The sequence below is a fragment of the Amblyomma americanum genome, chromosome 7 (genome assembly GCF_052857255.1).
Source record: "Amblyomma americanum isolate KBUSLIRL-KWMA chromosome 7, ASM5285725v1, whole genome shotgun sequence".
In the NCBI taxonomy this organism is placed as follows: Eukaryota; Metazoa; Arthropoda; class Arachnida; order Ixodida; family Ixodidae; genus Amblyomma; species Amblyomma americanum.
The window spans coordinates 161,235,103-161,253,222 of record NC_135503.1 but is presented as its reverse complement, the minus strand read 5'-3'; the positions used below and the strand labels follow the sequence as shown (position 1 = coordinate 161,253,222).

Sequence of the window (18,120 nt, the reverse complement as noted above, 5' to 3'; positions counted from 1 at the left end):
GGTTCTGCCTACCGTCCGTGTATTTTTTTTTATTGATTTATAAATACTGCGGTCTTGAAAACAAGACCATCGCAGGTGGGTACATGAATTTGTGCAACACCAAAGGACAAAAAGAAAAGTGCAGCAGACAAGGCATCACCAGGTGCGAAATTACATCACACTGTATCGTTACCACAACATTAGAATAAATACACTATAGTCATCGAGCCAACCATATGAGAGGTTATAATCAAGCACTTTGAGCAAAATAGCACAAATTACTGAGGAAATGAACACTCAAAAATTCGTCATATATTGCAGCAGTGCCTCAAAATGGGGCAAAGAATTCTATTCTACTACATGACTAGCAAGATTGATCCATTCGATAATGGTTCTAGGAATATGTAAATATTTGTAGCAGTTCGTTCTTGTGGATAAAGTTTTTACGGAAAGAGAATGTCGCAGGCGTGTAGCGTAACCACTAGAGTAACTAACAATTATCGAGATGTTATTATTGCATTTATTTTTTGCGCATATACCTACACTGACCATGACGCATTATTGTACGCGGATTATAAACGTAGTAGTATACAAAGGTCAAGGACAAATAAAAAGAATACTAAACTCAACAAGAACAAATAATTCAAAATGGTGTAACTAATATAACGAAACTCATTGAAAACTTGCCTAAAGCAGAGCTAAGGAGTATATTGTAGAAGGAAAATTGATATTTCTTTAAAGCAGACGATTCCATTCGTTTATCTTGAAAGGGAAAAATATTCGTGCGGCAAGCAATCTATCTAATTTCATTCGGGTGATCATTTCTAGAGGAAGTATAGTGTGGGGCCTTCAGGTAAACAGTTTCGTATATTGCGGTGTCACAGTTATATACATTGTGTAAACATATCAATCTCAACACTTTCCTCCTTAGGGACAGGGGCTGCCAGCCTAGCTCGGTTTCATTGTTGGTTATGGTGGAGGCAAAGTCATAATTGTTAGCGACGAAACGTGCAGCGCGGTACTGAATTCGTTCAAATTTGTTAATCAGGTTATGCGTATGTGGATTCCAGATTCTGCATACATATTCTAGAATAGGCCATATACTAGTCAGGCAGAACGCAGCTTTGAGGATCAGTTGTGCAGTTTTAAAGTTTCATTTAATGAAATTCAATGCAGCGCAAGCTTTGTTACTCAAGTATAGTCCATATGCTTGCTCCATGAAAAGTCAGACGAGAAGTATACGCCTAGATACTTGAAATTATCAACGCGGTAGAGGGAATGGCAATGAATGTGGTATTGAGAAAAGACGGGCTGTCGTTTTGGCGTGAACTGCATATGACAGCACTCGTTTATTTTCAGGTGCATTTCCCACATATCACACCATGATGCCATGTAATTCAAATGGCTCTGTAAAATGCCAACGCCAACAGAACTGCGCGTGCATCTGTAAATTACAAAATCATCAGTGTACCGGCTTATGTAAGAGGAGACTGCCTCAGTAAGAACGTTAGTATAAATTTAAAAAAGTAGGGGCCCTAAAACTGATCCTTTTTGCACACCCGACGTCACATCAACAGCTGAGGAGTATGTGCCATTAACTAAAACACACTGAGTTCTTTTGTAGCGATAGCTATATTATGGTAGCATTTCGGGCCTTCAGCGTGGCGGCGCCGCCACCCTGTGGCTGCGCCACCACGCTGTCACGTGGTTGGTCACGTGGTGTGGAGCAGCTACCGGCAGCGCGGTGCCGTGGCTCATCACGTGGCTCGTCACGTGGTAGGTTACGTGACCGAGTTCTACATAGCCAGCTGTAGCTATCGCGTCACTACAGGTTTAACCAGAGCTAAACCACCGCCAATTTTTTGATCGGTAATCCTGTACCCACTGGATAACAGAGCCGGGTAAACGAACAGAGATTTTGTGCAATAAGATAACGTGTGGAACGGTGTCAAATACCTTTTCAAAGTCCAAAAATATGAGTCGACTTGAAGGCTTTGATCATAGGACACAAAGATGTCACTAGAAAACTCGCACAGGTTGGTGATGCATACAGTTTGGATCTAAAACCATGTTGGTATTGCGAGAAAAATTACTACTTTATAGGCACTTCATTAACGCGCTATACATTGTGTTCTAAGGATTTGCAACATACACTTGTTAGAGCGGTGGGGCGATAGTTGATAATCAGTTGTTTGCTGGATGACTTATGAAGGGGTACTACAATCGCGGACTTCCACTCTGATCGAAGTTCATTGTCCTGCAGCGACTTGTTATATAAAATGACAAGGAAGGGTGCCAGAACCAGGGCGCATTTCTTCAAAACCTGATTAGATATAGCGTCTGGCCCTGGAGCAGAAGGCGAATTAAGATACTGTAGTAATGAAAACACTCCACTCTCCGACATGGGCTCAGGAAGACGCTGCATAATAGGGGGGAGGTTTCCTTTGTAGTAGTATACAAGTACTGATTTGAAGTAGGCATCAAAAGCGTCTCTTTACCAGTGTTATCATTTACAGTAGTTTAACTATGTGAAATAGTGGGAATGCCAACCGAATATTTTCTATTCGACATGCCATATTTCCGTACTTCCTTTCGATTCGTACGTATATTTTCTTTCGCATGTGCAAAAAAAAATATTCTTAGGTTTTTATCAGTTTTTTCAAGCAGTAGCCAAGTTAACTGAGCTGGTCGCGCAAAGCATCAGGCCTCCCATCCCTGTAGCGCTGATAAAGTTGACGCTTTTTATTGATATGTACCCGTATGTGTTTATTGAGCAATGGTTTATCTTTTCTGCGTTTTCCAGTGATCATTCTAAAATGAACATGTAGGCGGACGAGAGAAGCAAGTTCAGACTTAAAAAGGTTCCACAGGCTACTCATTTGCATAAATTCAGGGCAATCTCCAAACTCAGGTAGAAACGCGAGCAGATCCAGTGTTATTCCTTCAAAGTTGCTTTGATCTTATGAAGAGAAACCTTACGTGGGAGCGGGTTCTGAATTTTTAACGGGTTACAGAGAGTAGTACCGATAACAACCTCATGATTATTTAAGAAAAGAATTCCTGTGACTGAGTTAAGGCAGTCGGGCTTATAACAGAGCACAAGATCAACAATGGTAGATCATGAGCCACTGTATCTTGCAGGCAAAGTAACAAACTGATCGAAACTAGAGTCGCTCAGCAGTTCCCTAAATGCTAAATGTGTGGCGACACAACCTGCGCATATTTCTGCGCAGCCTCCGCCTTATTTTTATCATCCGGCCCAGAGTAACACGGCCACACGCTGGACTGCGTTACCGATAAAACACAGCGCCCCCGCTTTGTAAACAGAGGCATGCGTCAACGACGATGGCTCCAAAAACAGCCTGCCCGGCTGGGAAGGGTGGCTTTTTTTCTCCCGCTGCTAGAATGAGCGTAGCGTTGCTATGGTCGTCCGCTGCCATTGATGATCGAATAAACAGTTGCTACGTTTTTAGGCTGGGATTCGTCCTTCAGCAGAAACAACATCCCACATCTGGTGGCCCGGACAACGGTCAAAAACGCATTGCCATGGACGATCAAGAGCAACAGCTTCAGGAACGGCACGGCCAACTCAATGCTTTCATGTAGAAGCATCCTGCTGGCTTCGCCGAGGACGTCAGAACCCGGGCAGACGGCATCCCGCACGCTGCCCCACACGACGTCTGGCGTGCCGCTGTCAAGCTTCCGCCGTTTCGGGCCGACTCGGCCGAGCTATGGTTCGCCCAAGTCGAGGCCCAGTTCTCCCTCGCGCACATCACACAAGACCGGACCCGCTACGATTATGTCGTCACCCACCTCGACGCCCGCTACGTCAAGAAGGTTCGGTATATCCTTGCCAACCCACCAACGGCCAACCTTTACGAACACTTCAAAACTGAACGCATCCGCCTCCTCTCACTCGCGGGAGGCCCGGATTACAGAACTCGCTCTAAAGTTGTAGAGCGTAGCGTGACGTCAAAATGACGACAGCATGACGACAATGCGAGAGACGTAAACGCGTGACGAAACGCGGAATCAACCAATGGCTAGTAGGGTTCCGACCCGGAAGCGTTTATGTCACGACAAGAGGCCTAGTTGCACGACAAGGGCCGTATGCTAAATATTTTATAAGAACACGCAATGAATAAAATATATATTGTTTTATTCTTTCAAAGAAACGTACTTCACTTTCACTGACATGAAGCAAAACAAGAACATTCACTTTGGCAAATAACAGCTTTCGTGGGTAACTTTTGTTGCTATGAGAGCGCGCTGGCAGATGTAAACAGTGAACATGGCGGCCTTCAAGAAAACAGCTGATCCCAAGGCTAGATCATGCTTTCTTACGTGTCGTTTGAAATCAAGGTTCTATTTGGCTGTACTAAGTGCGCGGAGAACACTTAACGAAGCCAGTGAAGGACACGAGCCTCCAGAAAAAAAACCTGCAAGAAATGTCGGTACCGAAAATCGAGGAAGACAGCTTGAGGTAAGCCTGTGTTATTGGTTTGGCCTCATAAACGTCTGACACAAAAATGATTCATTTGGGAAGGAGCGAGAACCAAGCAATGCGGTTGGGCGCACACTAACAACCTTGCTTGTTTTAGTTCGTTCTTGGCTGTGCTACAAGTTGCTGCAGCGCAGAACACGCATATGTTCCTGTAAAAACATATTAGCCCGAACCCAGAGCAAAGGTTTTTCCCTGTTGCTTCCTGCTTTCGAAAAACGAAACAACTTTTGCCTGTTTTCCCCGCTGTGTTCGCTGCTGCATTGCTCTGCGCGGGAATTCTAGTTTCGAAATGGCGCCAGCACGAAGAATGTCGAGCGAGCAAGAGCTTATCATAATAGAACTTATGGACAGCCATCCGCTCTTGACTCGGGCTTCTGCCGACCTCACAAATTCGTACACAGCTGTTGAAAAGCGTGAGCTGTGGAACCAGCTGGCGTCGATACCTAACAACGATGGGCTGGCCGTCAAGACCACCGACTGTTGGTGGCACCTTTGACATGTGCTTTGCTGCAGGAAAAGCGCAGAATTGGCGCGCCTAGACCCAGAGGGCAGGTGAGTCCTTCAACGTCATTCTGTGAAAAGCCAATTGAACACGCCTTGCCGCATACTATCGCAGGCACAACGAAGGCGGCCTCCTTGGTGGCCGAGGAGGCCGTATTATCACCCTTGTAGGCACGGCCAGTGCCACGGGCGTCGGGCCGTCGTTCTTCGATGGTGAGGCCACTGAGGTGGGTGTGCACTGTAGTAGTAGTGGTAGCAGTAGTTAGTAGTAGTGGTGGTGGCTTAATAAAATAATAATAAAAATGAAGCATAAGACTTGCTAGCTCCGGCATCTGCCATCGATACTGATGCACCTGAGTTGGAGCAGCGTAAATAAAGGATAGCAGGCAGAATGGAGAAATGAAATGAAAGAGGTGAGGCGACAGGAGGCGAGGATAGAGAGAGAGGTAATATACACAAACTATTTACACAATAAGAAATGCGTACAAGTTGCGTGTGGGATTAGTTCATGATGAGGCAATAAAAACGCTCACACAGTACTAAGTTGACAACTGGAGTGGGGCGTCGAGTTGTTTGTAAACCGTGATGACGTTATGGGCTGTTCAAACGTTTTCTGCTGGAAAGAACGTTAAGGCGCTCGTGTACAATTTTACTGCGCTATGGCTTCTTGCAACAAGAGAACCAGCAGCTCGTCACCAATTGTTCCGAGCAATCCGTCGCCAACGGTCCCCAGCACCACAACGCCAGTGCCTCCGTGAGCACGCCGCCAGTCGCCCCCCCCCCCCCCCCATCATCACGTCACCAGTCTGCCCAGCTGGGTGTCAGTTGGAAGTACGGCAGAGACGAGCGGCTACGTGCGTAACCCCATGTAAGTGAACCCTTTAAAAACATGTTGTCTATGGCTTGCGCCTTAAAAGCACTGTGTACTTCATCTGTGATTTAGTTTAGAACCGGAGGAGGTGCAGGAATGCATAGGCTAGTGGGTGCGCATTATTGATTGCTTCTCTTTTGCTAGTGCTCTTTTCGTTTCATGGTTTACCACTACCAACCAGCCACACCTTTTGCCCTGTTACAGCAGAGGAGATGAACGGGGAATTTCAGAAAGTTATCAACAAGACACACTGAGCCCCTAAGTCCGTGAGTTGGCCTGCCATTATTCAAGCTTCATACTACCCTTTCTGGCGGCTGGTCGAAAGTAATAGCGTTATCCGTTCTGACAGAATTTGCAGCAGTATCCAAATAACTGCAGTGATTTTGCACAATCCACAGAACTATCTCTCTCTGGCTTTGCTATGCAGTGCAGAATGTTTATCTTGCAGTGAGGCTGCGATATCTCCTAGTAGTTAAGCATATATGCACATGAAATATGCTACAACAATGCTGTCCGAGATTGCTGTCCTGTATATTTATGTCAAGTCCTCTAATTGATTGTACCAAATGCTTTGCTTATTCCACCACATGAAGCATTGCGTGATGAGCACATTTTCTTCCCTGACAGCTACACCGGTGCCCCCGCCGCCGCCCTCACCTCAGCCCTCACAGCAGCACACACCGGAGCCCCCACTGAAGCTCACACTAGCGCCCCGACTGCAGCCCTCACCGCGTGCCACGCCTAGCCTTCTTGGCAAGCGACGGCGAGACGATGAGGCCGGTGAGGTGCTGCCCCAGACGCTATACGAATCGCGACGTTTGGCGGACCTTACTGAGGCCCGGAATCGCCAGGACGCTGCGTTTCAGCAGAGCATAATGGAGGTATTGCATTGTATTGGGTTTTATGGCGCATAAGCTACTCAGGCTGTCATGCGCCAAACACATGGTGTAATTTATTTCAAGAATTTGGTGTCCTCGGTGAAAGTCTTTGTCCGGACAAGGACTCCGAGGAGCCCAACTAATCAAATGTAGACCTCAGCCTTCTTCTCAGGCCTGAGAAAATGGATGAGGTGTATCATAAAATTCGTCAAATAATAGGGTAAGAATTTTTAGAAATAATAGTTATGTGATATTATAGTTTGTTTAAAATTGCTGCGTCTTTCAGAGAACTAAAAACACATGAAGTTCTTGCAAGTGGATTATCTCCGAAAAGCAAATTGGGGTGGAAGGGAATGCGTTCATTGTAAAATACGGTAACATATTTTTTTCTTAGCCGTTCGAGTTGTGCACACGAGAAAAGCATGTGATTTACTGTGAGCTCATCTCCACATTTCTCACATAAAGGTCTGTCTTGTTTTGTCATTAAAAAGTTATGTGTTAGGTGTGTGTGTCCAATACGGAGACGGCATAAAATACCCTAACTTCGATGAAACGTTTTTGTTGTGAGCATGACTTCCATTCTTCTGTTAAGGGTTCTACTAAGTGTAGCTTATTATTTCTTTCAGTGTTCCATTGGGACTGCCATTTATACCAGATTTTACACTGTACCAGCTTCATGCCATCTTTTTATGGAATGTTCACGTTCTTTATTTCTTTGTTCCGAGCTTTCGCAGCGCATGCATCCGCCTTGTCGTTGCCTGTGATTCTGATGTGGCTTTGCACCCAGCAAAATTTTATGTCTTGTCCCTGTGTTGTAGCTCTTCTTATGTTATGAATGATGTCACCGATTAGTGGTGTAACCGTATTTCTATGGTGAAGTTAGGTGAGTACGCTCACCTCACTTCATTGTAAATCAGTGAATCAGTGTAAATGATGCTATTCACAATGTTCTCATTTGATGCTCGCATGATGCTCATTTGATGTTCTCAATGATGCTATTCACAATGTTCTCATTTATAATTTTTTCTACAGCCACAAAGACTGCGTAACACTCTGCCGTGAAAATGGATGCGTACTCAGGCAGCCGTACTGTTTCTTTCCTAATTATTTTTAACCACAGCACTTCGGACGTAGTGTGGAGATTTTGATCCGTCAGTATAAAATGCTGTATATTCTCTGTATTTTTAGTTTAGGGTTAAGTATTCTTGTAATATATGCTCATGTGGTGTTTGTTTTTTGTGAAACTGTTAATGTGAAGTCGCACATAGAGGGCAGGCAGTACCAAGGCGGGAGTGAGTCAGTTTGCGGGCAATGTTATGCGATGTGTCCATTACATCTATTTCTTGGCATTTCTCTTCAAAGCGCAGAAGTGGTTTGATTGCCAGAGGTTTGTTGGTAAACAGTGTTCGAGATGGGTACTTTGTAACTATTGGGTAGCATATGTGTTTTGGAATGGAACGAATTTTAAGAATGTATGAGCATGTGAGCATAGTTGAAAGTTGAAAGTTTATTAATGCATTAAAAAAAAGGTTACAAACGTATACAGTGAGAGGTCCCATGGTACAAAACCGCGGGCGGGACCTCTCATGACAATAAATTTCAATAAGCAACAAGATAAGAAATACACAGCACATTAATTAGCGACGCAGAGAATGAATACATAACGAAATATGAGTTGTTGAAATATTCAAATATAAGCAATATAATGCAGGAGAATGCACAATAAAACACTCAAAGATGGCGCGATACATAGGATCAATAGCAAAAAAAGAAGAAAATCACATATTAAGAAGGCAAAGCCTTAATTTGAGTTTGAACAATGAAAGCGTATTAGTTTGATGTCCAAGTAGAAAGAATTCCAAAATGATATGGGTGAAAAATTAAGGCATTGTTTCCCGTAGTTAGTTCTGATCTTAGGTAGTAAAAAGTTATTACGCAGCGCAAAACGGCTGACAATGTTGCTTATGAGCGTGCCGTGTGAAAATATGCTTAGCGGGATCTGATTATGCAGAATCTTTAGGATACCAATGTTGTAAAAATAAAGGGCCAAGATAGGTAGAACGTTTGAATCTAGGAATAAAATGCGTGAGGGTGACATTCGAGAGGGATAAGTTATGATGCGCATGGCTTGCTTTTGCAGTTTTATTAAAGCCCTGAGATGAATAATATTTGTATTACCCCCAGATGAGATACCGTAGATCATTCGGCAGAGCTCGATCACCTTTTTTGAAGACCGGTATTATTTTCGCTATCTTTAGCTGCTTGGGATAACTGGCACATTTAAAAACGAGATTGCATATGTGGCTGAGGACTGGTGCAAGCAGTGATCGGATACTTTTCACATGCTTTTCATGGATTTTTTATTGTCGGATTTTTCATGCTTTTCATTGTCGACGCTGCGGCCGGTCGTGTTTAAATCAGCAATTACGGATAGAACTTCGTCTGGACATGTGGAGGTAAGAAAGAACGAATGAGGGCAGCGCTCAAGAGAAGGTGCGCACAACGAAGAGAAAGTATAATTAGATGAATTGAAAAAATAGTCGCTAAATACATTCGCCATTTCCTTATTGTCCGATAAAATAACACCACCGCATAAAATAGATTTAACAGCATTAGGCGACTGATCAATGTTCAGAAATTTGTCAAGAAGCTGCCATTTTCGCTTAGAATTGTTAGTATGTCTAGATAACTGGTTTTCATAGTAGCGTCGTTAAGCTTTCTTTAGAAGCGATGTTAGTATACTGGAATACCTTTAATATCTCAGTTTAAGATGAAGATTGAACGGCTGGCGTTTAGTTTTCTTATACATGTTTTCTTTTTTCTTCAGAGAGTTTAACAAAGCAGTAGTTATCCACGGGGAAACGGGGTATTATATTTTCTGTGGAAGCTTGGAGCGAAGTGCATTTATTGATTGGTGTTGTAATTTTTTTCGATAGCTCATGTACAGCCACTTCTGGGTCCAAGAGACTTAAAAATTTATGAAAGATCAGTATTAGACATGCTTTCAATATATTTTTCGGTATCAAAAACTGACTTCTTAGTAGCCTTGTAGTTACTGCAACGAGATGATAGTGCGCAAATAAATACCGGGAAATGATCAGTGACATCACACTCTATCACACCAACCGGAGGAGCAATGGGAAAATTGGAGAGAATATGATCAAGTAATGAATGCGAACCATGGTCAGTACAACGCGTAGGGGTGCTAATTAAGTTTGCATAACCATAGCTGTATAAACAGGTCTAGTAGTCGACGCAGATGAGATTAGTTATGTCAAGCATATTGATATTAAACTCGCCCATACTAAAGACATTTTTACTTTCGAGTGATAATTTATCGAGTTCTAGTTCAAAAGCCCGGCAGAATTCAGACGCATCATTTGAAAAGGACCTATAAATAGCGCTGCATATAACCTTCTATGTGTCACCAGTAGATCGGCAGTCAATTTCTAACCGAACCGTTTCGCATTTATTCAGATTCAAGCACAAACTAAGGCGTCTTTTGTAGGCAATGTTCTTTGAAATGTAGATAGCCGAACCCACATAGGGGTTATCAACGCGGTGGGCAAATTCACATAAATAGCCAGGAAAAGCATACAAATCTTAATCAAGGGATGATAGCCAGGTTTCAGAAAAAGAAATGATGAAAAATTGATGCTGAAGTGAAGTAAGCAAAGCGGTTATGCTATCGTAATTCTTCCGTAGGCTACGGGCATTGATGTGGGTGGCAGACAGACCTTTAGATTCGGACAACATAGAACGAGCATCTTCGAGAACGAGATTCAATCACGAGAACGAGATTCCAGTTCTTCTGTCTGTGAGTGACGGTTCGTTTGTTTCAACATAAAGACTATTTATGGGCGACGTTCTGTAAGCACGAGTTGAAAGACGTAAACCTTAGTTTTGCACTGGGTCGAGTCGTTTCAAGTACGATGGCCTTGCTGAGCCATACACTATGCAACCATAGTCTAAAATGGAATGTACTACAGAGCGATAAATGTGTAGAATGCATACCCGATCAGAACCCCAGTGTTTACGTGAAAGGACTTTCAGTATGTTCAAAGACTGCGATGCTTTCTTTTTCAAAGCGTTTATGTGGGGCAGGAAAGTAAGTTTTTTCTCAAACGTTATGGCTAGGAATTTGTGTTCATTCTTAAAAGGTAACTGGGTTTTGTTTATGTGTAGAGTGGAATCTGTCTGTACGCTCCGTTTGAGTGAGAAAAGTAAGCCCACTGTTTTTCTGTGTAGAGAACTGGAAACCGTTCTTGTCTGCCCATGCTGCCAGTTTATTTATTGTAAGCTGTATTTGTCTTTCGCATGTAGATATGTTGGTAGATGTGAATGCTATCTGGAGGTCGTCAACATAGACAGAATACATAATAGACCTCGGGATTATTTTCATAGTAGAATTCATTTTTACTACGAAGGGTGTTGTACTTAAAATACATCCTTGAGGTACTCCATTCTCATGAATAACATTCTTTGACAGGATTGAGCCTAGGCGCACGTAGAATGAACGGTTGGATAAGAAGTCTTTTAAGCAATTTAACATTGTGCCTCGGATTCCAAGCTCGGCAAGATCTTGAAGAATCCCGAACCTCCAGGTCGTGTCATATGCCTTTTCTAAGTCAAAAAAGACTGCAAGACAGTGTTGTTTGTGTATAAAAGCTTCTCTGACGGTATTTTCTAGACGAACTAAGTGATCTGTAGTGGAGCATCTCTTTTTAAAACCACACTGATTGATATCAAGAAGGTACTAAGATTGAAGGACAAAATTTATTCTGATGTTCAGGAGACTTTCAAACGATTTGGCGAAGCAACTGGTAAGAGCTATTGGTCTATAACTGCTGTGGGAGGTTGGTTCTTTCCCGGGTTCAAGAAATGGTACAATCTAAGCTTTTTTCCAGGCTGCGGGTAGTTTGCCTGATACCCAAGTTTTGCTAAAGAATCTTAGAAGTGCCTCTACGGCAGACTGGGAAAGATGGGCCAACATTTCATAGTGTATTTGGTCGGGTCCTGGGGCTGTTTTTTTCCGGAAGAGAGTACTCTATTGATTTCCTGGAGGGTAATTAAAGTATTGTATTGTTCATTAGCACCTCCACTCATTGGGAGTCTTCGTTTTTCGGCCATGTTTTTGTATTTTAAAAATGATTGGGTGTAATGTGGCGAGCTAGAAACTGCAGCGAAGTGCTCACCTAGTATATCTGCCTGTTCCCTTATATTTGTTTGTTTACCAGTTGGTGTCAAAAGCGGCATTGTGAATGTTGAGAAGTTGCCATATAATTTTCTTACCTGTTCCCACATTTTTTTTTATGTGATTTGACTGTTTATGGATAACACGTAGCTCTGCCATGACGCTTTCTCAGCACTACGATGGACATACTGAGCTTTAGCTCTTACCTTTTTAAAATTTACTAGGGTTTCGTGTGTGGGGTACCAATGAAAAATACCACAAGCTCTATTTTATCGTTTTTTTGCATCTTTGCAATCTTTTGTCCACCAAACTTTTTGATTTCTCCGTACCATTCCTGAAGACATTGGAATAGCCAAGTGTGCGGCAGCTAAGATACAATCAGTGAACTTTTCATTTATTTCATCGATGTCAATATTTTCTACATCTATTTTTCTAACCTGGCTTCTGATGTAAAAAAAATCCCAGTCAGCTAAAGAGAGTATCCAGCGTCGGGGTCTTGTAGGGGTTATTTCAGGTGCAGATGTTAGACTGATTATTACGGGGAGGTGGTCAGTGCCATATGGGTTGTCTATGACATCCCATTTAAAATCGTTAAAAACACAAGGCTAACTAAACAGAGATCTAAACAGCTCATTTTCCCTGAAGCTGCAGAGCAGTACGTGATTTTACCGGAGTTCAACAGGCAAATATTGCTCAGAATAAAATCGTCTATAATTTGTACGCGAGCGTCGTTTTATCGCTCCCCCAAAACGAGGAATGCGCGTTAAAATCACCAACAACCAGATACGGCTCTGGTAGCTGCTCTAAAAGATTTTCTAATTCATGTAGTGTTACTGTGAGATGGGGGTCAAGGTAAATACAAGACAATGTTAGTGTTTTGTGTGGGAGCAGAGTAGCTACAACAGCTTCAAATTTAGTCTTTAGTTTAAGCTCACGAGCCGGGACATCATTTCTCACTATGATTGCAAGGCCACCTGAGAGCCGGCTTGCGTTCCCTCGGTCGCGGAGAAATACTTTGTTTCTTGAGTACATCTGTGTTTTGGGGCCTAAGTTTGTTTCTTGGATACATAAGGCCACGGGTGCGAATGTGGCTAAGATGTCTTTTATATCGTTCAAGTGATTAAATAATCCTCTACAATTCCAGTGTATTAGGAATGTCATTTTAATTTTTGGGGGATGTATTTGAAAAATTAGGTCCCTATCTTTTATGGGCCAGTTATGACGATTTTTGTTTTTTTTCTATCAAGAGAACTCCGCCGCCGCTGCAGCGCAGGTGAGCTTGGTGCTATGTCCATCACCTCGCTAGAGGTTCTGGCTCGCCGCGGTGAGCCCACGGGTGTACTGTTTGTAGGCCTCTCCCGACTGGGAGAAGCCTTGCGGGCGGCTGACCCGGAGGCCGCCGGGCCCTTTTTACAGGTTGGCAGGGCAGCCTTCGCTGCGTCTGCCCGGGGCGCGGATGGCCCTGCCTTCGGCTCAGTGTGTGTGGCCTAGGCAGGTGCCGAAGCCTGGTGAGGTGCCCCGCCCCGTCGCAGCGCATCGGCGTAATTTGTTTTTGCCTTGAACAAGAATGTTCCCTGAGTTTGTTTTAGTCTTTTCCGTGCCTCCTGGAATGAAATGTTTTCTTTGGCTTTGATAGTAATAATTTCCTTTTCTTTCTTCCAGGATGGGCAAGACCAAGAATATGCGGGGCGGTCCACTTCACAGTTAGCGCACTTTGGTGCTGCATTGCAGACATCAGATTCGTGCTCATTAGATGCACATTTGGCACAGGTTTGGCGGCCACGACAACTCTGCGATCCATGGCCAAACCTTTGCCACTTGAAACACCGGCGAGGATTTGGGATCTATGGTTTAACTCCTATTTTCATGTAACCTACTTCAATGGTATCAGGGAATTGGCTGGAGGCAAAAGTCAGAACTTACTGCTTTGTTGGAATTTCCGTGTCTTATTTCCTGATTTTTATGCGCTGTACTGCAGTGACATTCTGGTCCTTGAGACCGTCTAGCATTTCTGCCTCTGTCAGAGTAAGCAAGTCTTGTTCTGAAATCACCCCTTTGTCAGTGTTGAGGGATCTATGTGCACTGATAGAAACAGGTATTTCTCCAAATGTTGCTATGTTTGAGAGCTTAGAATGCTGTGCTTTGTCTCTGATCTGAAGGAGTAGATCGCCGCTGGCCAGCTTCGTCACCTTATAGCCAGGGCCTAATGATTCCGTGAGAGGCTTTAAAAGTAGAAAAGGGGAGGTTATTCTCTTGTTTTTCAGGTACCTCACTGTGTACGACGTGGTATCTGGGGAAGATTTCTTTTTTTTGCAGAAACTGTGTAGTGACTTCGGTCCAGCCTCGTTTATGAGGGCGATCATTTGCAAAGAGAAGGTTAACCATGAAGTATGTGTGTTTCTCGGCTACGGTGCCAGCCACCCACTATGGAGCCCAACTTGGGGACGGAACAGGAACTTGCAAGCAAGTCCTGCTCACGCCAGCTGTACACCCCAACTATAACGCAATATGACGCAACTCAGCGTAGTTGGTCACACAAGGTTAACCCTCGCCGCCAGGAAGAAGGAAAAAGTATATAAGAGAGAAGACAGGAGTGTTGTGAGAAAGACATAGGAAAATGAAGCATGGATGGGATGATAGGTAAAGGCGACTGCCGATTCCCCCCCGGTCGGGTCAGGCCGGAGGTGCCGTCTACAGGAAGATGGGGCCAAAGTGGTGTGTTGCCTCCGCCGAGGGGCCTTAAAGGTCCAAACGCTCGGCATCGGCTCAACCACCAGGATCCCCTTTTCTCCGGACACGGCGATTCCACGCACGGCTAGGCGCGGGTGCTCGGGTCCGTGGTGATGCACTGTTCACCATCAACCCGTTGCGGGGATGTCCCTGCGGATGCTCGGGAACCCGTGGTGTTCCCGCAAGCTGCAGCTGTAGACGCCTTCAAGCTGCAGACGCCCCCCTGCGGGGGCATGATGGAGGTGTGTACTCACTGCGCACACTGCACTTTGCACAGTAGAAACTGTCACCTTAAGCATAAATATCAGTGCTCTCTTTTGAGCCCCTCTACATCTGCTTTGACGCCTCTTGTGGGGCGTGGTTGGGACAGCTCAGTTTATGAAAGTGACACGAGTGTTCTACAACCATAGTTTGTCCAAAATATCTCAGCACCTGACCTTTTACACAAAGCGTAAGCGAGACCTCAATATTGATTGACAGTAATACTTTGTAATTGGGGCTGTTTTACATGCAGGCCATCCGGGATGTGGCAGCTGCTGTGCGGGCTTCAAATGGGCAGCAAGAGCTGCTCATCCTGAACGTTAATATACTGACGCTGATCTTGCAAAAGCAACTTGACCCACCTGCACCACATTGAACTTTTGTTCATTTTTATTTGCATCACTTGCGCATTTTTATATTTATCAAAGAACAGCTTCACTTGTTTATATTTATTTAAGAACATTTACTTCCCTGCCAGGTGCAGACACACTGAACTATTTTTAGTTTGCTTTTTAAAATTTCCATTTTGTGTCTTTATTTTTATTTACAATATTTACTTCTCTGCCAGTTTTCATCGTCTGTGATACTCATCATCGTCGTCTGTGATACTCGTGTGTCTTGTACACGTCACATGGTTTTTTAGTCCAGTGAAATCTACGAAGAGCAATGTCTTGTGTAGCACTTGCTGTGCATTCCACCAGTTATGTAATGTGTTTCAGCAAAGTGCAAACCTGGGCTACATCGGGCCTACATGTATGCACGGCATGCCAAACCTGTGATTACTAGCATTCAAGCCTGCAGTCAAGATGAAACTTTTTTTTAAGGGCAAACAGCGCGTAAGACATAGACGGAAATGAAAGAAAACATAGGGCGAGCGCACGTCCTGTGTTTCCTCCGCTTTACGGCTATGTCTTTCGCACGGTTCGCCCTTAAAATGTACAGCCAACTCGCCCCTTTGGCCACAGTGTAAGATAAAACTGTTCTTGTGCAATCTCTGTGCAGTACTGGACAAGACATATGCGAATCACTGTTGATGCTGCATACTTTTGTTTCCCTGCTGTGTGTTACAGTTGTGAAACTGGTATGAACTGTTGTGGCGAAAAAAAATATTGTGACCAATGAATAAACGTGGCGCAAAACAAACCCTTTATAGGTGCTTAGCAGTCTGCACACTACACCTTTTCCTCGTGCACATTCATCAAACACATAGTGACCGCAAGCAACTGTATGACTAAATGGGCAGGTCGACGTAAGCAACGGCGAAAGACGGTGTACAAGGATGCATTTCACTTGTTGGACGAGCTGTTTCGGCGTGTATTTCGACTTGAGAAAGAGAAAGTGCAGTAGCTGTGCGGGAAGCTTGCTGATGCACTGAAAGGCATACTGCTGGACACTGTTGGTGGAGTTGCAGTTGGTGTGTGCACTTCATATCTTGCGACGGGAGGCTTTGAAGCACACGTAAGAAAAAGTAATTTAGAAATGATCCAATGTGGCTACCTGTGGCCAAGGGCATTATATCACACAGGCACTCACGCGATAACACAAGGCAATGGCACAGCCAGTAGCAAGAGTGGCTGCGACAACTCGCCACGACAGCACGGTGACTCATTGCAGCCACAGATACAAGATGGTGTAGAGCTTACTGCCGGTGGTGCTGCTGTTGCCGCTGCTGCGGCCGCTTCTACTGTCGCCGCACCATCTGCAAGTGTGCTTGCCTCTGCGGGCGAGTTGTGCCAAAGAGGCCAACGATACGGTCTCGCATTGCTCTACCATGCACGTAGGTCATGCGGGATCCGTTCCCCGCCAAGTACCCGGCAAGCAGAGGTGGCACATTGTTCTCAGTTTCATCGGTAGTGTCGTCTTCGTCTGCTTCCAGGGATTCTACTAGACAGATGTGCAACGCAGCACACGCTGCAATGATGACCACCGCCCACTCTGGCTCGTAGTGGTGTGTGTGTCCGGTACCTTTGAAGGCACCGGAAGCGGCTTTTCAGAACGCCAATGCAGCGGTCCACCACACATCGCATTCAGGCATGTGCGGCGCTGTACTGTCCTTCTGCACCGTTTGCATCAGGATGCACTGACACTGGTGTGAGGAGCCACGGCACCAGTGGATATCCGCTTTCTCCTGCACGACCAAAATTTGGAGTGAGGTGTCTTGTTGTGTATGTAACAAATGATTCACACGAAGCAGCTCAAAACCAGTATACTGAACCAGAAATCATAGGCATGCATAAAATTCATGACTAAGGAGTGGCTTTGTAAGCACAGCTTTCTAGGTTAATGATGTACTGTGATATCCTACACAACACTAGCGATGTGCACACCTCTTTTGCCTTGGTGTTTTACGCTTGAAATACGATTGGCTTTATAACAATGTGTATTGTGCCTCTGCAGCAGCAGTAACAGTAAATACACAAAATAAATATGATACATCATACCGTTACATGTCATCCAGGATATAACCCACCTCATTTAGGTATGAGCTACTGCGCAGTACAATAGCTTAATATGTGCTGTCGAAGTGGCCCGATGATTAACAGGCTACATACCCAGAAGAAACTTTCCATCGATGGATGGATGGATGGATACGGCTGAGCCCTTTATATGGGGCGGTGGCTCAACCCACCTAGCCATGGCTTATAAAATTTTACTCTTCTCTTGATTTTAGCCACCAATCAGATAACCTTCGCTTGGTTACTTCTACCCGCTTAAAATCTACTTTCCCCTCACTGTCCTTAGTCCTCTAGCAGCCCGCGCTCCACATTCTACGCAGCCACGAATAACGCCAAGAAAAGGCATCGGGACAAGACACCGGTCACCGAGTGTCGACCGCAAGGATCTTCATCTTTGCGCCGCAGATCTGTGATTAACACAGGCAAACAATATTAGTCATGAACTTCCATTGTCGAGGTCGCGGCTTTCGAACACATGCGGTGAGAAAACCAGTCTACTCACGATCATGGTGTTCACCGCGTAGTATCCTTTGCGGCTCCAGAATGCTGCCCTGTTTGCTCGGTCTCCCCGCGGCGCTTTGATAGCAATCAGCGTGCCGTCGACGCAGCCGACGACGCCGATGATGGTGCCGCGGCGAAGGAAGGTCGCTTTCGCTGCCACCTTTTCCTAGCGATGCGCCGGGAATCGCACCCATCCCTTCTGTGCGCGGACTTTGCATATGGCCTCAGCCGCACGCCGCACGCAC

General features: G+C 44.7%; 1 long non-coding RNA gene across 1 annotated transcript; it reads left to right on the top strand.

The window, feature by feature from the left end:
- Nucleotides 1-14,770: 14,770 nt before the first annotated feature.
- On the top strand, nucleotides 14,771-15,307 carry LOC144097556 (uncharacterized). Its single transcript, XR_013307057.1, has 2 exons — nucleotides 14,771-14,899; nucleotides 15,172-15,307. It is a non-coding gene; the product is annotated as an uncharacterized LOC144097556 (long non-coding RNA).
- Nucleotides 15,308-18,120: the final 2,813 nt, after the last annotated feature.